Source organism: Pinus tabuliformis, chromosome 7 (assembly GCF_031772625.1).
Source record: "Pinus tabuliformis cultivar Carrire ecotype Pingquan chromosome 7, CPIR1, whole genome shotgun sequence".
Lineage (NCBI taxonomy): Eukaryota > Viridiplantae > Streptophyta > Pinopsida > Pinales > Pinaceae > Pinus > Pinus tabuliformis.
In genome coordinates, this window is record NC_142293.1 from 1,613,529,989 (window position 1) to 1,613,540,440 (window position 10,452).

The window sequence follows — 10,452 nt, forward strand, 5'->3', positions numbered from 1 at the left end:
GTTGAATATGAACGACACGTGTCAACCATGGAGACAAAAGGACGACGAAAGTCTCTTTCAAAAGGAAGGCCTATCGGCCTAATTAGATATCATTTTTGGGATTCAACTGCGTTAAGTAAGTCATTCACGTATGACCCATTTCCATGAGAGGTAGTCATAAGTGACTAATTTCTCATGATTTGAATAGTTCACTTAGCACTCATTGCATCGGGTGATGCTCACAGGGGTGAAGAAGTGGGATTGAAACTGGTGATATAAATCACATAGTATCAATCATCACTTCCGGGGCTTGCACCCGGTAACCAGGACTTCCCGGGAGGTCACCCATCCCGGTAACTTTGGCTTGGAAAAACTCTCATGCAATGATTTGAACATGAATTTAAACTTAGGGTGTCAAGTGACATTAATCATGCACCCCTTTCAATGAGGAAAGGCCAATTCACAACCATTGACACATTTTCACACATTTAACCATGTCTCCAATAACTTTACTATGAACCCAATAACTTTTAAAAAACAAGTTATCCCATGTGAAGTGACCAAACAAATTTCCATGCATTGACTTTAATGAAGACACCTTAAAGTTTCTTTGAAATGCCAATTTCAACTAATGCATTTATGGAAGACTCCTTCATGTGTTTTTTTTTTAATATCAAATTATCCCTATTGATATTGTCTTATCCTTTAATCAAAAGAACAAAGTCATCACTTATTAACAACCATAATCACCAACCCCCATTGTGTAGTAAAGGAGCACATTTCTTAGCCTAGAATTTCCACTACTCACTTCTCCGCTAAATTTGTCATTATATAGATGAATCTGGTTTATATATAAAGCACAACACTATCATGCAACATGTCAATGTGGACTGAGATTTCAAAATCTAAAAGCGAAAAAATCATATACTTTCATTCAACTCATTATGTGCCTTTTATTTCTAATCATTTTGTGTTATTTCAGGGGTTCATTGAGTAGATTATTCTGAATGTCTAACTTTATCACTTTTTAGTTTATTCTAGTCTATTTCTAGCTAACATTCATCTGGCGTGGGATGTTCAATGTCTTGCACTATGTCTAACTTGGTATCTCCATAAAATCAATGAGCATACCTTTGATTACCCATTAATAAATTATGAACTTAAATATTCTTTCGATTTATATGATTTAATTAGTAAATCCACCAACCTTTTTTCGCCATAGTCAATCCAAAGTTTTCCACAACTTTCTAGTAGTTGTGAGAATCTTGATGATCAAAGTTAAATAATAAATTTGTTTTTATTTCTTTGACCATGATAAATTTACTCAATCTACACCACTGATCTCACTTCTCAACATCTATCATCAAACAAAAGCATGCATGAGCATACATGAATTCCTGAAAATCTCACCCTCAAGTTTCTTATCACTACTTCTCATGTTTTCCACTAAAGAAGTAACTTTAGTAGTGCTTGTACCTCTAAGGCACTCAAATCAATAGCAATAATGAACATGCACAACTACTATTATTTGAATATTGTTGATCACATAGAATAATAAGTATTTAATGACCAACTAAAATTCATCCTTTGAATCTTTTGGTTTTGAGGACTCTTTCAACATACTTATATTATTAGTATTTTAGTAATACCTAGAGTCATAGTTTCTTTAGGATTTCTTATTTGCGTCAGTTCCAATAGTTGCCTTAGATTATATCCTATTTATTATCTCCCAACAAATTAGATTTCACTATTCTTGGTCACGATGATGGACCACAATAGTTGGTATGAAGGGCTTGTTGATTTTTCATAGGATATTTTGAAACTGATAATTACTTCTTATGATTTCTTTAGTTACTCTTTTCTTGCATTCATATTCATCATAAAGCAATTACACGGAAGATCTCAATAGTAGAAACTAAGTGTCAGTAGGATCATAAAGAGACAACCAAACAAGAACACAAACATTTACCCCGGGAAAAACCAAATGGGGGAAAAACCCAACAATATTTTCTTTAGAGAAATTCTTTTGCTTGACCAAAGGCACACCTTGATCTTATAGTCAATCACGAGGTCTAACTAACAAGAAAAGTAGACTTGGCCAAACTTGTTCCAACTTCCTCTTATTCAAGTCAAACAACTTCCTAAGAACCTCAGCCTGATCTAGTCTTTTAGGGTAAAAATTCAGCTTACTTATGCACCCAAGAATATTGGTCTTGTTGCCCTAGTATGCCTCAGAAAATTTGACCCTTCTTTCACACGTGCGAGGTCATAGTGGAAAGATAAATCCATACATGAGAGGTCATATGTGAGATAGAGAAAGATATTCATAGTTCTTTAACCTTCTTGCTTCCTTCCTCTTTTCTTTGATGCATAGAATATGTATTTCCTTGTGTGATCTTAATTGTGCCAAGGAGAGGAGGTCGAGTGCCAGATATATACATTTTTGGTTGGCCGAATGGGTGCCTTTTTAATTGGAGATGATTTGACTAGTAGGAGGGCCAACTTGGCTTATTGGAACTAGCAATTCAAATATCATAATTCAAAATTTTTATTTTGAAAAGGACATGAAGAACATGCCTTATATTTCTCTTTTGACAATCAACAAGAATAATATGTCTTACATTTTTCATTATGTACATTTCAAGGCCAAAAATATTAATTATGAAGACTAAATATAACTACAAAATTTAACACTCCCTCTAAGCTAGGGAGACATTCATAATGACTATTTATATGTTCTCTTGTTGATAAATTTCTCTAAGAGAAGGTTATAACAATTCATCATCGACATCAACATCATTCAATCACCATAATATTGGTCAACAACTTTAACACATGGTAAATCAACAAAATCAACAATTTACTATAATTTCAGTTGGTACCTCTAACCTATGGTGTAGCTTCAACATAATCCTGGTTGGTACCCTTGAAACATGGTACATAATTAGCATAAAGTAGTCACCACAATTTCGGTCCATCTAAACACGGTATACAGACTAGTCTTAGTTCACCATCAATTTGTTCAATATCTTTGACACATGGTGAATCTGCAAAGGCCACTCTCTACCCGAGTAATTTTGGGCTTGATGCTAAATGAGTTGATATTGAAAGGCACCCACTCAACTAAGTGATCTTGGGCCTCTAGAACCATTCTTCCTAATTCTGGTCAACATATTTGACATAAGAAGAATGATTGTACTCTGCTAGACCATTCTCCCTAATTTCAGTCAACACAGTTGACACAAGGATGATGTTTATCCCTGATGCTATCACATTAACACTGTACCATTTTCCTTAATCCTGGTCAAGATGAGCTAAGGAGAATGATTGTCCTTGATGCTGGAATTTTATTACCCCTGCTTGCTGAGAGAAACATGCTCAATCACTCTAAGCTTGTCCTTGAATTATACATACATCATCCTGGAATAAAGGCTTTGTCAGCAATCTGCTTGAACAAAGAATAGTATTGAAGTCATGTTGCTTCCTTATGTACCATGTCTCAGTACTATATCTCATTATTCTTTGACTTGTCATCATGGTCGTTACCTACACCTGATCAAGACAATCCCGTAAGTAGCCTTTGAAGGCATACTTCTTCTCAAATTTCCAACCAAGCTGAAATATATTCGACCTCAGTAATACTGAGTGCGATAGATGTCTAGTTCCTGATCATCTAAGAAATCATGATAGAGCCCAAACTGAAGCAATATCCTATTGAAATCTTTTTGCCTTTTGCATCCTCAGCTCAATTTGAATCTATGTATCTCTGTAGTTGTACTTCACTGTTTGAGTCATATTTCAAACCATTACTGACAGTGCCATGACCAACTATACCATGTTGGTATTTCAACACTTGTTGAGCCACATGCCTTGGTTCAATCATAAGCTGAACAACTACATTCTTATTACCCTAATTGGGTGCTCTTTCTGAAATAGATCCTATTGTGGCAATCCTGGTTGCTCCCTTTGCCACAATTCTTTTCTAGCATATCAATTATCTAGCCTCATAATCTCAATGATAGTCCATCATCTCAAACTAAGAGGTCAACTCCATCTAAAGCTAAAACAAGGCTCCTTGACTGCTCCCTTTGTTACAAAAGAAAATATTTATTCCACAACTTCTCCCTCTGACACATGAGTCCTCCTGATTTTGTTAGAAACAAATGATATAGGGTCAACCTTGATCCATCAATCCAAATCTTAGCTGAAATCTTCTATTTTCAAGTAGGAGACTTCTTCATGACCATCAAAGTCTTGAGGGTGTTCCACGTACACTTCTTCCTCAAATTCTTCATGGAGAGAAACAACCTCTACATCCATATGATCTAATTCCATAACGTAAGAAACAATAATTATAATAGAAGTGTACCCAACAACTGGAGCCAATGTATCTCCCTCTTTTTTGGAGAACCTTCGCTTTGTACTTCTCTTAAGTTGCCATTTATTGCATACTTCATCTTGGAAGTCATCACTAACTTCCTTTTGGCATATTTTTCTTCATCAAAGCTCAATTTAATCTTGTTGATCTGTCTGCTCCCTTTGAGCTCAAATATCATCTAGTAAAATATATCTAAACACAAATAATGGATTCTAGGATAGTCCTCTTTCCACAAGATTTGCTTCATTCTTCCACTACTTCCATCTGCTGCTAGAGCCTTGGAAGCATTTACTATGTACCTGCAATCTTCACTAGGAGGCCGTGGAAGAACAATTACAACCCAAAAAGAGACAAGGACAAGAGGCTAACTAAAACAATAACAATAATTAAAGAAGAGAAAGATATAAGTTACTTATCTTTTGAGGATTTTAGGGAAATGTCAACTCCCTCTTGATCTTAGCCTTTGATCCAGGTGAATATTGATGGCCACCCACCTATTCCATTTAGACCTCCAATCAATTTCATTTGTTTCCTTGTTTATTTCAACATTTACTATTTTTAGCATTTTTTCGGGTCATGAACTTTTGGAGCAGTTTTGACCCCCTAAACAACGTTTTTTTAGGTCCATTGCAGCCATTGGAAAGGGCTTGTAGCAAAACCTATAGTACTCACAGAGACCTTTCCAACAAGGTATCGTACGTGCCAAACAAAGATAATATGACCAAGTTATGACCCTCGGAAGTTGGCTACCCAACTAACCCTAACGGGGCTCACAAACTCTTGGCGCTACATCTCCCGGGGTTAGGGTTTTCTCATGTTTTTTAATAATAAATAGACCCTTGAGCCTCATTGTAACACAATTTAGAGGCATGTAACTGCCACATATCTTCTCAGAGATAAGCTACCATTGGCCGAGCTAGTCTTATTTCCATTATGTTTGTAAGCATATTTCACTATTTGATATTAATGAAATGTTGCATCTTTGTATTTATGGTTATATCTATAATTTAAATTCAGATCAACCTTCTTGCATCCATATTGAAAATTTATCAACCTAATCATCAACATGATGTCATTTCTTCCTTGCAAGAGGTAAGGTTTCTTCTTTTAGTGGAAACATTAATCTAGGTCCAATTTAAGGGCTTTATCCACAAACTCCAGTCTTCTAGGATTTACAAACCCTAGTTTTTCAAAATATTATTTTACACCTTTGGCATGTCCAATAGACTTTGTAATATCCATATCCAATTGTCCAAAAACCATAGAGTCCCTATGCTTCAAAAAATAATCAATATATTCCATCTCGATATTAGATTAAGCAGATATGTCAAGAATGTGGATCTTCTAATGAGATGTCTTCATGAAGAGAAAAATATGACAGACTCATAACATACTTGAATATTGCTTTGGCATTACTAGCAATGATATTCTAGCAATTATGTATTCTTAGTGGCACATTTGCTTTTTGACCCTTTCAACCCAAGTAACATGTACTCCATCATAGTAGTAATAATAACAAGGACACATCAAGTTCTGCACATCGCTCATGTTTCATGAGAGGACTTTGATCTCAAACTTGGAAGGATATCTATCCTCTTCTTCATTGTAAACTTGCCATGTCCAATGAACTTAACCCATTAAGGTGTGCTTTCTTCAAAAGCATATTAGTGACAATGACCTTTTCCTTTGATGTGCAGAGTACATATTTCAGGACTGAGTATCCATATAAACTATTTGCAACATAGGTCATACCTTAACATCAAAATGTGTAATGCATCTTCCAGTACTTTTACTTAACAATGCAAGGCCCATGAAAACAAATTTAAGAGCTTGTATGAGACATCCCTTGTGGGTTAATTCCCCTTGTAAACATTGTAAATAATTCCATGTAATTATGTAATTATAAATTAAAAAGGACTAAGAAAGAAACACATTCCATTGCTTGAGGGAGGGAGTTCGAGGGAGATTGCTTGAGGAATTATTGATTTTAAATATATCAACCATGGATTGGCTGAGAAGTTTAGTTGGTTGATTGTGCAATAAATAAATAAAGGATAGGCCCACGTGTCTTTTAGGTCTAACAATAAGAAAATAAGACAAAAAAATATTAAAGAACAGGAATGGGTGGTGCTGTCCAAGGCAGTTAACTGTGTGGAGCCTTAGAAAAGATTGATGGTTAGTCTATTGGAGAAGACAGTCCTTGAGAATGGGGGGAGGGGGGGGGAGAATGATGATGGGAATTGGAAGCCATGAGTCTTCTGTTAAAGTGATTAGAGGCTGAGAGACTCTTGATAAAGTGATTGGAGGCTAAAATGTCTGTGGAATGACACACTATTCATGCACAAAAGCAAAAGACTATGCATGTAGAGGAAGTGATAGGAGGTTGAGAGGCTCATGTTGAATTTATTGGAGGCTGAGAGGCTCCAGTTAAAATGATTAGAGGCTAAGAGGCTCTTGGTAACATTTCTTCCATTCATGAGGGGAAGAGCTAGTGGAGGGGGAAATAAAGAAAGAAATTCCTCACGAAGAAGGAGGAAATAGGATGAGGAAAATTGACAGACAAGGAGAAGTCAAACTAAAAATAGACTGGAGGATAGAGAGTAGTGGCTTTCCAAGGATAAATGAGGCCACCAAGAGTGGTTTTCCTTGGATTGAAGAACCCAGTGGGAAGTTTGTGGATTGATGAAACTATTGGATTAGGAAGAGACACTCAGGTATTTGTAAGGGTTGAAGAACCACCAGGAGTGGCCTTGGGGCTAAAGCTCTGGTGCTTGACTAATTGATGAAGAACTTTGAGGGGTGATATTTTTACCCATTAATAACTTATCTAGTTGATGAAACTTTCCATGTTGAACTCTCATCCTCTTGTGGTTGCTTGAGGATTGAAGAAACCACCGAGTGTGGCTTGACTTAGGAAACCACTGGGAATCTTGTGGTATGAAGAACCTACTAATTTTTCAACAATTTTCCACTAAAGAACCTTCCCATATATGCATGTTGAGTTCTCCTTCTCTTGAAATTGAGTAGTGGTTTGTTTATGGCTAAATAAACCACCAAGAGTGGCTTTCTTGAGGACTGGAGAAAGCACTGGGAAGATTGTGGTCTAAAGAACCTACCGATTTATTAGTAGCTTGCCACTGAAGAACCTTCCCATGCTATAATAATATTACTCTCCTAATTTGGAGATGTGACTATGTGGAATAAGAGACCCTTATGATGAAGCTGAATGAGATTAAGCCTTGTCACATGACAATGGAAAATTGTTGAGAATAGTTGAGGGAAATGAATCCCTGTGCATTTGGTTATATAATTGGCTAGTGGGTAAAGGTGGGTTACCTTGGAGGTCCGTTTCAAATGGAATTATTGATTTTACATGGTTTAGCACTCCATCCTCAAGCACTGGAATCTAGCTCAGGGGTGACAACTACAAGTAAATGTGGTTGTTGCTTGTCTATGGTGGGGGTGGAAAGTTAGAGTCCCAATCTCAGTAGCTAGATCTCTAATAAGATAAGTATTCTCTTGTTTTAATGCATATGATTATCATGTCTCTATTTATTATGTTGAAATAATGTCATGATAATGTCGAGGAGTGTTTTTTTCCTGCATGAATAAGGAATATCAATATCTTGTGTAAATATTTTAAGGAATGGTTTTTTTCCTACTACAAGCTAAGTTGGTCCTATTTCTTGCAAATCTTAGAAGAGATAGTGCAGTGTTATAACATATGTGTATAATGGATTAAAGGTCGTGACCGAGTCTCAACAAAGCTCAGGATGGATAACCGAGATGGGCTTGTATATTCGTTACCATGCGCACTTGGAACCATGCTAAAGGCATCATGATTTCATGTAGATAATTTGTAAAGTACGTGGGGCTAGAATTATTAAGCCAAAGCACAAGACATTAGAATGAAATGGCTTAACCCTCTTTGATCCTATGACAAGGCCCGATGATCGAGCACTTGAACAAGGAGAAATCTGGCTCATCAAAGAGCCAAATGCTTATAACCGCACACATGTTCTAGAGGTTTTACCCTGGAGAATTCAAGGGGACTCTTAGGGTGACTTGGCACAGTGGGACCAGAAGTTGGTTCATCTGGCATAACCTGGTGGAGGACCCCATATATTCATAATATGATTGATGCATTTAACTATGCCTTGGAGGTTCTAGCGAGACCCATGGCTAGCTTCACATAAGTTGTGGACAGGAGAGACACAAAGATATATTCATTAGGTTTAATTATGGTTAATGTTGGTGCGAGGAGGGGATCGAAGTAGGACATGTCACCCCGAAGTTTATTCCCTAGCGGTATTTCGCAGTTTTGGGTACCAAGGTCTTGATATTTTATTTCCTAGGAAAAGTGGCATAGTGGACCAACATACATGTTGTGATGGTGCAGGGAAAATCCTTGTCGCATGTCCATGCCACCCCAAAGATTTCACGTAGTCCAAGTCAAACCTATAGTTGAATGCATAACAGAAGGGGAAAGGGTTGGGATGACAAGGCATGATGGAGCTCAAGCGCATAGCCATAGCAAGTTACGAGATGATGCGTGGAGGTGAGGTCCGTGGAAGGTTCACTTAGCCTCAATGATTTTCATTGGGGGTGTGGTGCAATCCTGCTGGGATTATATTTCTAGGATGAGGTGGCGTATAGGAGGCACACATGGTATGTATATGGTTGGAAGGGGTTCAACCCTTATGTTTTAATGTATGTACCTATTTTGCGAGCCATGGAAGCGGTATAAAGTGGCTAATCATGAATGGGTTAGCAACTACCACATGGGGGTGAAGTGGCATATCACCTGGGTAGCCATGTGGGCACCACACAACATATTAGATGACCTGGCACTATCTGATAAGTGAATATTTAAACAATCTTATCTTTCAATTCAGGAGTCAAATTGAAACAAATTTTATATCATTGGAAAGGTCTTGACGAGATGAACACAATGATATCATCCATTTTAGGTTTTAAGAAAGTTGAAAAAGGTAAAAAAAAATAAGACCCCATTTCATAACTAGACTTTGGACGTTAGATCAACTTAGTAACTGTCTCCTTCTACCCTTAGTTGGGGCTAGGGATAGTAGGGGGTACGCTACATTATAGCTTCAACATCCTGCTTATGATGCAATGCAACATCTTTAACACATGAATTTGGTTATATCGTACCTCAATGTTACAAACTAGCCTTATCATGCTTTAAGCCATAACCCAAAATTATAATGCTATCATTTAAAATGAATTTCATGCTACATATATAACAATATTTGAGAGTGATTAAAAGTCATATATAAGTCTTATAACAAAAATTGTAGATGGAGGGACTCCATCAATAGGTAGCATAACTTCCCTTAATGTATGGCAACAAATCATACCTGGTCCTATAATCTAATTAAGGAGTAGAACACAATCCTATCAACTTTGATACAAATATTTTCAATCAAGCGCATTCAAGGCTATTTGATGATAATTTCTTCTAAGGGTTGTAAAAGAGTTGCCATGGTAAAAACTTTGATATCAATCTAAACCATTATGGGTAAAAATTGAGTGTTGATACATACCTTTTATTTCAAGCATTAAACCATAGAATTATAGCTTTGCTAGTCTCTTTATACATCTATATTCCCATGTTTAACTCATCATTGTAGCGTGCTTTCATGGAAATAAGGTCATGCTTGCCTGGTGGCCAGAACAGGTCTACAACACTTCAACCTTGACATTTATGATAAAGCATTTAGTCCTTCTTCTTAGAAAATATGTATTGTATCTTATATTAGTTCTAGTAGTCATCACATATCTTTAAGGGGAACTAGGCATGAGGTTCATGAAACACTTCATACATAAGTCCAATCCATTATTTTATGTACAATGATTTCCATAACTCAAGGATTAAAGGTAGACCTCATGCATAAAGGATGAATTTGCTGGCTTATCTTCATACAAAGATGTTTTTATTTATTTTTGGGCTACTTCCTCCAAGGTCACATAAGCTTCGCTCCTAGATAAATTTAGGGACTTGGCTTCTTCAATCATTGTAACAATTGTTCTTCTTCAATGTGGTATGATTCAAAGAATTTAGAACATAAGTACAA